This window comes from Heterocephalus glaber, unplaced genomic scaffold (genome assembly GCF_053883595.1).
Source record: "Heterocephalus glaber isolate CG9 unplaced genomic scaffold, H.glaber_assembly_v1.0 deba00001555, whole genome shotgun sequence".
NCBI lineage: Eukaryota > Metazoa > Chordata > Mammalia > Rodentia > Bathyergidae > Heterocephalus > Heterocephalus glaber.
In genome coordinates, this window is record NW_028258346.1 from 17,275,324 (window position 1) to 17,283,576 (window position 8,253).

Genomic DNA, 8,253 nt, shown 5'->3' on the forward strand with positions numbered 1-8,253 from the left:
CAGCCAGAAATCAGCCTGAATCTTATGGGTCTGCTACTGGCTTGCTGAGACTCATTGACTTGTATCTGCACACTGTTGCGTTGTGTATTGTGACAGCAGAGACATACCCTGAAGGAGGTCCTTCATTTTTGTTTTGTTTTGGTTTTTGGTACCGGGGATTAAACTCAGGACCTTGAGCTTGCCAGGCAGGTGGTGGAACCGCTGAGCTAAATCCCCGGCCCACGGCCCTTCATTTTTTTTGTTATTTTTTATTCTCAATTTTTTTTTCTCTTATTTTTAATTTTTTTCCACTCTTTTCAAATTTTTCATTTTTTCTTTCTCCTTTTTCCTTTTTTGTCTTTTCTTCCTCTCTCACTCTCTCACTCTCCCACATTGTTCTTCATCTCCCTTTTTGTCCCTGTTCTGGCCCTAATTCAGATTTCTTCTTTCTTTTTCTTTTCTTTTCTTTTTCCTTTTCTCAGTTTTCATTGGTTTTAAGGGAAAGTAAATACAGTTTTTAGCCTCCTTATTGTTGTTAAGTTGTTCTGTTTTCATCTTTGTTCATTCACTCTGTCTTTTCCTCTTGTCTTCAACAGTTTCCTAGAGTTTGCATGATCTTCCTGTGTGCTCTGGCCTCACTGCTAACCTTTCCCTATCCTTCTACCTATCCATCCCTCCCTCCCCAACTCCTTCTAAGTCCCCATCCCGGAGGGTAAAGTTGCTATACTGAAGAGTTTATTCACTATAAACATATTTTGTGCTGGTTCTCGATTGTGATTTAATTCAAACAGTTTAAGGTGATAGATTAGTAACTACCACAAATTGTTATTTTCTAAGCTGTGCTTGATGTTATTGTGTTGCTGCTTGTATCACTTGGGCTAAGGTGTTGTGAATGATCTAATCAGTTGTCCTTCCTGGTATAATGAAGATGAGATAGCCTCAGAGTCATTAGAGACACAAAACCTAAAGACCAGCTATATCTGGAAGACACCTCTGAGAAGCAATCATTCCATAAGGATTCTAAATACAAGCAACAAAGATACTTACAATAAGCAATATCAAAGCATCAACCCAGGATTTATTTTTTTCCCATTAAGTTTATTGGTACATTTTAGGTATAAAATACAGTTACATTCATCATTGGGATCTTGTACCATTACATGAGTATCTTGGTTCTAATTTTTTCAAATCCTACATTTTTGACCCGAGCAAGAGGGTGAAAGAAGACAGGATTGGAGCCTTGATGAAGAACACTATTTTAGACATGTTACTGTGGAGGGAACACAGGGGGGGCTATGCTGGTTTTGCTACATAGCAAAACTCTTGTCTAAAAAAAGAAGAAAAGGGCCAGGGATTTAGCTCAGTGGTTTCGCTGCTTGCTGCACAAGCGCAAGGACCTGAGTTCAATCCCTGGTACCAAAAAAAAAAGACAAAGAATATATACAGTGCAATACTATTTATTTATTTTGAGACAAGGTTGCGTATGTTAGTTCAGGCTGGCCTTCAGCTCACTATGTGGCCCAGGCTGCCTCAGCCTCCCTAGTGCTGGGGATCGCAGGCATTCACCACCACACCTCGCTGGAAATACTTGTGAAACATATATTCCTCTATCAGAGGAAATAGTAGTGCTCATTAGAGAATACTGAGACTTGAATAATAACATATACCACACATCAGGTGTGTGATACAAGGAAGTGATATTTTGATGGATGTTTATGGCTTAGGTGCTTAGACTGGGGAGAATTTGGAGATGGATTAGGGATCCATATACATAGGGAACTGAGCAAATGCTCCGAGACAACTGACTTCAGGGATGCCCAGGGTTGTGCGAGACAGGAAACCGGTGGATTGCCAGAGGCTCAGACAGGATGGAAACAGTGAGCATTGGCTCTCTATACATAGAAAAAAAATCTGGGTGCAGATTTTTAAATTTCTTCACCTCTATCCTGTAGCACAGAGCCTGTAGAAGGTACTCAGTAATTACTGTCAAATGAATAAATGTAGCCAAAATGATGGAACTGCATCAGAGGATGTGGGAACACAAAATGTTCATGTGTTTGGAGGCAGTAGGGTAAAAGAATAAAATCCTTGGGCCGGGGATTTAGCTCAGTGGTTGCACCGCCTGCTGCACAAGTGCAAGGACCTGAGTTCAATCCGCAGTACAAAAAAAACCAATAAAATCCTTTTTCTGCAGTACTAGAAATCAAACCCAGGGCCTTGTTTGGGCTACTGCTGAATTACAACTCCAGTCCTAAATCCTTAAGCTTTATAGTGGGAAAACAATAGGGAATGCTGAAACTGAAACCTTTAGCAACGCTAGTAGTTGGACATGATGGCGCCTGCCTGTAATCCCAGCACTCTGGGAGGATGAGGCAGAAGGGTTCCATGTTTGAGCCCAGCCTGGTCAATTTAGTGACTTAGCATAACTCTGTCTCAAAAAATTAAAAAGGGCTGGGATGTACTTCAGTGCAAAGACATTGGAAACATGCGATTTTAAAAGTATAAAGTCCATGATTTAGGATGATTGTTTTTTCAGTGCTGAGGATTCAACCAAAAGCCTCACACATGCTTGACAACTGCTCTACACTGAGCTACATTTCCAGTCCTGACTTACAGTTATTTGACTTTTGATTTCTTGACTTTATGATGGTGTAAAAATTCACCAAAAAGCTGGGCATGGTGGCGCATGCCTGTAATCCCAGCACTTGGGAGGCTAAGGCAAGAGGATCAGCAGGAGTTCAAGGCCTGCTTGGGCTATGTAGTGAGACCCTATCTCAAAAAACAACAACAACAACAACCCCAAAAACCCACCAAGAAACAGTTTTTGCATTCAGTACAGTATTCAATAAATTACAAGATATTTAACACTTTAGTGTTAAATAGGCATTGTGTTAGGTGATTCGTCCAGTTGCCATATGCTAATACAGCCATGCTCAGCTGCTTCTAGGTTGGCAAGGGCCAGGCAATGAGCAAGGAGAAAATATTAGAAGTCCTGAGAAGGCAGGCAGAGATGGCTAGTAATCAAGCATAACAGTGGGTAAGCAGGGTTGGGGTGGCAAATGCCTGTAATCCCAGCACTCTCACTTGGGAGGCTGAGGTGGATTGCTGTGAATTCTAGGTCAACCTGGGCTACATAGTAAGCTCCTGTCTCAAAAAACAAACAAATAGGCTGGGGATGTAGCTCAGTGGGCTGCACCTGCCTGGCAAACGCAAGGTCCTGAGTTCGATCCCCAGTACAGAAACTAACAAACAAACAAACAAATGAACAACAACAAGTCTCCCAACATGCCAGACTCTACAAGTTAGAGCAGAGAAAGAAAAGACTGGCAGAGGGAGAAAAAGAGAGGAAGGAGAGGGAGGGTGGCTGGGAGCTGAGCAGGTGGGCCTCAGAGCTGAAGATGGGGTGTTACAAGTGGTGTGATGCAATGTTTTTCCCTCACCCAGGGCAGTTGGCCCTCCTGTCTCTAAAGGACAGCTTCCTCCACAACAAAGCCTCACCAAAAACCTCTACATTCATCAGTACAAAAAGCTACAGCTTTTATTAAATAAAAAGGAGGTAGAAGGCAGATGAAGGAACAGGCCAGACCCCTCCTTTCCCCTTGCACATACACAGACACACAAGCAGACACAACCAAACAAACAGTGGGGACACTCAGAGGGCAGACTGAAGGGCAGAGGGAGGCAGCACCCTCTTGGAGTGGGCCTGGACCCAAGGGTGGGCTGAGACTTGGGCCAGGGATAGCGGTTTGGATGGGTTATGTTTGATCAGCTTGGAGATGAGGTCCTGGCCCACTGTGGGCACAGAAGGAGGGAACTTCAGGTCCACCTTACAATCCGCCGGTAAGTCTCATTGTGGGAGGCGCTCTCGAACGGGGGGTTGCCCACCAGCAGCTCGTAGCAGAGTACCCCAATGCACCACAGGTCCACCTTCTCGTTGTGTGTGCACCCCTCAATCATCTCTGGGGGGAGATAGTCCAGGGTGCCGCACATTGTCTTCCTCCTCAGGGAGGGGCCGTGTACTGACCAGCCAAAGTCAGCGATCTTCAGCTCCCTTTGGAGCCCTAGGAGTAGATTCTCTGGCTTTATGTCTCTGTGAATCACCATCTTCCCATGGCAGTACAGCAGCGCATCTGCCAACTCTGCCATGATCATGGCTGTTTGCTGCTCATCGAAGGTGCAACTCTTCTGCAGCTCCTTGTAGAGCTCCCCACGGGGCGCACACTCCAGAAACAAGTAGATTTGCCTCCAGTCATAGAAGTAGTTGTAGAACCTCAGGATGTTGGGGTGCTGCAGGTGGGCCTGGATTTCGGTCTCCCTCCGTAGCTGGTGTTCCATGCCCTCTTTCTTGATCTGAGACTTGAAGAGGACCTTGAGTGCCACAATGAAATGGCTTTTCTTCTCCCGAGCCAAGTACACATTTCCAAATTTGCCTTTGCCCAGAGGACGCCCAATTTCAAAGTCATCAATCGTGAGGGGCCACGTGAAGCTGGGCACCCCATTGCTGTTCTCCACCAACTTCTGGCCAGAGACAGCTGTGGCCTGGCCATTGGAGCAGCTCATGAGGACAAGTGCAGATGGGGTGGTAGGCTCCTTTTGGAGAACTCTCTGGGGCAGGATGTTCAGGCTTGTTTGAGACTGGAGCCCGCAGCTCAGCTACTGCACTGCTCCTGCTCACCTGCAAGCTGCTGAATTTGCCTCTCAACCCAGGATTTAAACCAAGGACAGTAATAACAGCAAAAATAAAAATGAGAAGACATTTAAGCAAAGCACAAACCCAGACTTCCAGCCCACCAAAGGCAAATTTGGGGGGAAATGAGGTGGAAAAGTCTGATAATCAACCACCTGGACCCCCTGAACTGATAGCACAGGCAGTAACAAAACAGATGAATGAGGCTCTAGAAAAATTCAAAACAGAAATAATCTCCCAGATAACTACAGAAATGGTGAGCAGAATGAAAGACATGATTAGAAACTCTAGAACAGAAACAGACCAAAAAATTGATGAGTTCAGGACCATGATGGAAACCATGAATGCCCAACATAGGAAAGAAATGGAATCTGTGAAACAGATTCAAACAGATATCCAGGAGATTAAAAACTCTATTGAAAGCATACACAGCAGACTGAGCCATTCTGAAGTCAGAATATCAGATATAGAAGACAGGATGGTGGTCAGTGACAATGAAAAGAGAGACCTCTTAAAACTAGTAAGGAACCAAAAGAAATCAATCCAACAGCTCCTAGATGATGCAAAGAAGAATAATATAAGACTGATAGGAGTCCATGAAAAAGCAGGAGAAAGTACAAATGACATTAAAAAAAAAAACTGTTCACAGAATTAATGACAGACCCAAAAGAAGAACAAAATGCAAGTCCATCAGAATCACAGCAGACTTTTCAACACAAACCCTCAAATCAAGGAGAGCCTGGAGTGAGGTTTTTCAAGCCCTAAAAGAAAAAAACCTCCAACCTAGACTGATGTATCCTACAAAACTATCTTTCAAAATTGATGGGGAAATAAGATACTTCCATGACAAAGAACACCTGAGGAACTTCATGAATACCAAACCAGCACTCCAAACAATTCTAAACAATATCCTAGAAAAAGATAACAAATGTCACAACTCCATGAGGCCCAAGAGAGCAAATTCATCAGGCAAGGCCAGAAATTAAAGGGAGAGGGAGAAAAGTAAAAAAGAACCAACAACAGGAAAATAACATGACAATGATAAGTCAATGCATATCAATTATAACCACCAATGGCCTCAATTCACCAATTAAAAGAAATAGACTGGCAGAATGGATTAAGAAGAAAAGCCCAGTGATATGCTGTATACAAGAAATGTACCTAATTCAAAAAGAAACTCATAGACTGTCAGTAAAAGCATGGAAAACAGTTCTCCATATGACAGGAATCTGGAAAAAAGCAGGGGTAGCTATTTTATTTGCAGACAAAGTAAATTTCAAACCAAACCTAATTAAGAGAGATAAAGAAGGTCACTACATCCTGGTAAAGGGAACAATCCAAGAGGAAGAGATGACAATCATAAATATATGTGCAACAAATACTCATACCCCCAACTATACAAAACAAATATTAGGGGACATGAAAAACCAAATAAGCACTAATAAAATTGTAGTGGGGGAACTCAGTACCCCACTGTCACAAATAGCCAGATCATATAGGCAAATAATCAACAATGAAGTACTAGAACTGAACAAAGCTTTTGCACAAATGGACTTAATAGACATCTACAGAGTGTTCCACCTCACAAAATCAGAATATACATTCTTTTCAGGTGCACACAGGTCATTCTCCAAAATAGACCACATACTAGCACATAGAACATGTTTAAGTACATGCAAAGGAACTGAATTTATCCTGTGTATATTATCAGACCATAGTGCAATTAAACTTGAGATCAATAGCATAAGGAACTGCAAGAACTTCACAAACACATGGAAATTGAATAACACTCTCCTGAACAACCAATGGGTCACAGAGGAAATTAAAGAAGAAATTACACAGTTTTTACAAATAAATGAGAATGCCAATACAACATACAGAAATCTATGGGACACAATGAAAGCAGTTCTACAAGGGAAATTTATAGGAGTGGATGCCCACACTAGGAAAACAGAGCGAGTTCAAATAAACAACCTAATGCTGAATCTTAAGTGCCTAGAAAAAGAAGAGCAAGACAAACCCAAAGCTTGTACAAGGAAGGAAATTATAAAGATCAGAGCAGAAATCAGTGCAATGGAGACTAAGACAAGAATACAAAAAAATTAATGAATCAAAGAGTTGGTTTTTTGAAAAAACAAAATCGATAAACCCTTAGCCAACCTTATCAAAGAAAGAAAGAAAAGGCTCAAATACATGCAATTAGGAACAAAAAAAGGTGAAGTCACAACAGTCCCAGCAGAAATCCAGAGGATCATCAATACCTACTTCGAGAACTTGTACTCTAATAAAATGGAAAACACAGAAGAAATGGACAGATTCCTAGATACATATGAATTGCCAGAGTTGAATGAAGAAAATATAAAAATTCTAAACACCCCAATTACAATCAGTGAAATTGAAAATTTAATTAAAAATTTACCAACAAAGAAAAGCTCAAGTCCTGAGGCTTCACTGCTGAATTCTACAAAACATTTAGAGAACTATTGCCACTACTCTTTAAACTTTTCAATGAAATTGAAAGGGAAGCAATACTTCTAAATTCATTCCTGGAAGCAAGTATTACTTTGATTCAAAAACCAGGGAAAGACCCAACCAAAAAAGAGAAGTATAGACCAATCTCCCTAATGAACATAGATGCAAAAATCCTCAATAAAATACTGGCAAACAGAATACAGAGGGTCATCAAGAAGATCATACACCCTGACCAAGTTGGATTTATCCCAGGGATGCAAGGATGGTTCAACATCCATAAATCAATAAATGTAATACACTATATTGACAGAGTCAAGGACAAAAACCATATGATCATCTCAATAGATGCAGAAAAAGCATTGGACAAAATTTAACACCCCTTCATGATAAAAAAAAAAAATGCAGAAAATTGGAATAGATGGTCTTTATCTCAACTTGATAAAGGCTATCTATGAAAAACCAACATCATACTAAATGATCAAAAACTGAAAACCTTCACGCTAAAATCAGGAACAAGACAAGGATGTCCACTATCACCACACCTGTTCAATATAGTTTTGGAAACATTAGCCACAACAATTAGACAAGAGAAAGAAATAAAAGGAATAAAAATAGGAAAGGAAGAAGTTAAACTGTCATTATTTGCTGACAATATGATACTCTACATAGAAGACCAAAAAAAACTCTGCCAAAAGACTTCTAGACTTAATTGACAGATTTAGTAGAGTAGCTAGATACAAGGTCAACACTCAAAAATCAAAAGCTCGTACACAAATAACAGACTCACTAAAAGAGAAATTAGGGAAACAATCTCTTTCACATTAGCATCGAAAAAAATGAAATATCTAAGAATCAATCTAACGAAGGAAGAAAAAGACCTCTACATTGAGAACTACAGCACTCTGAAAAATGAGATCGAAGAGCATACAAGAAAATGGAAAGACATCCCCTGTTCCTGGCTAGATAGAACCAATATAGTGAAAATGGCCATACTTCCAAAACTGCTATAAAGATTCAATGAAATCCCATTTGAAATCCCAACAGCATATTTCACAGAACTAGAGAAAACAATCCAAAAGTTCATCTGGAACCAGAGGAGACCTAGAATAGCAAAA

At 40.9% G+C, this 8,253-nt stretch overlaps 1 pseudogene; it reads right to left on the bottom strand.

Annotated features, from left to right (window-relative positions):
* Positions 1 to 3,631: 3,631 nt before the first annotated feature.
* Positions 3,632 to 4,539, bottom strand: LOC101720781 (aurora kinase B pseudogene; annotated as a pseudogene).
* Positions 4,540 to 8,253: the final 3,714 nt, after the last annotated feature.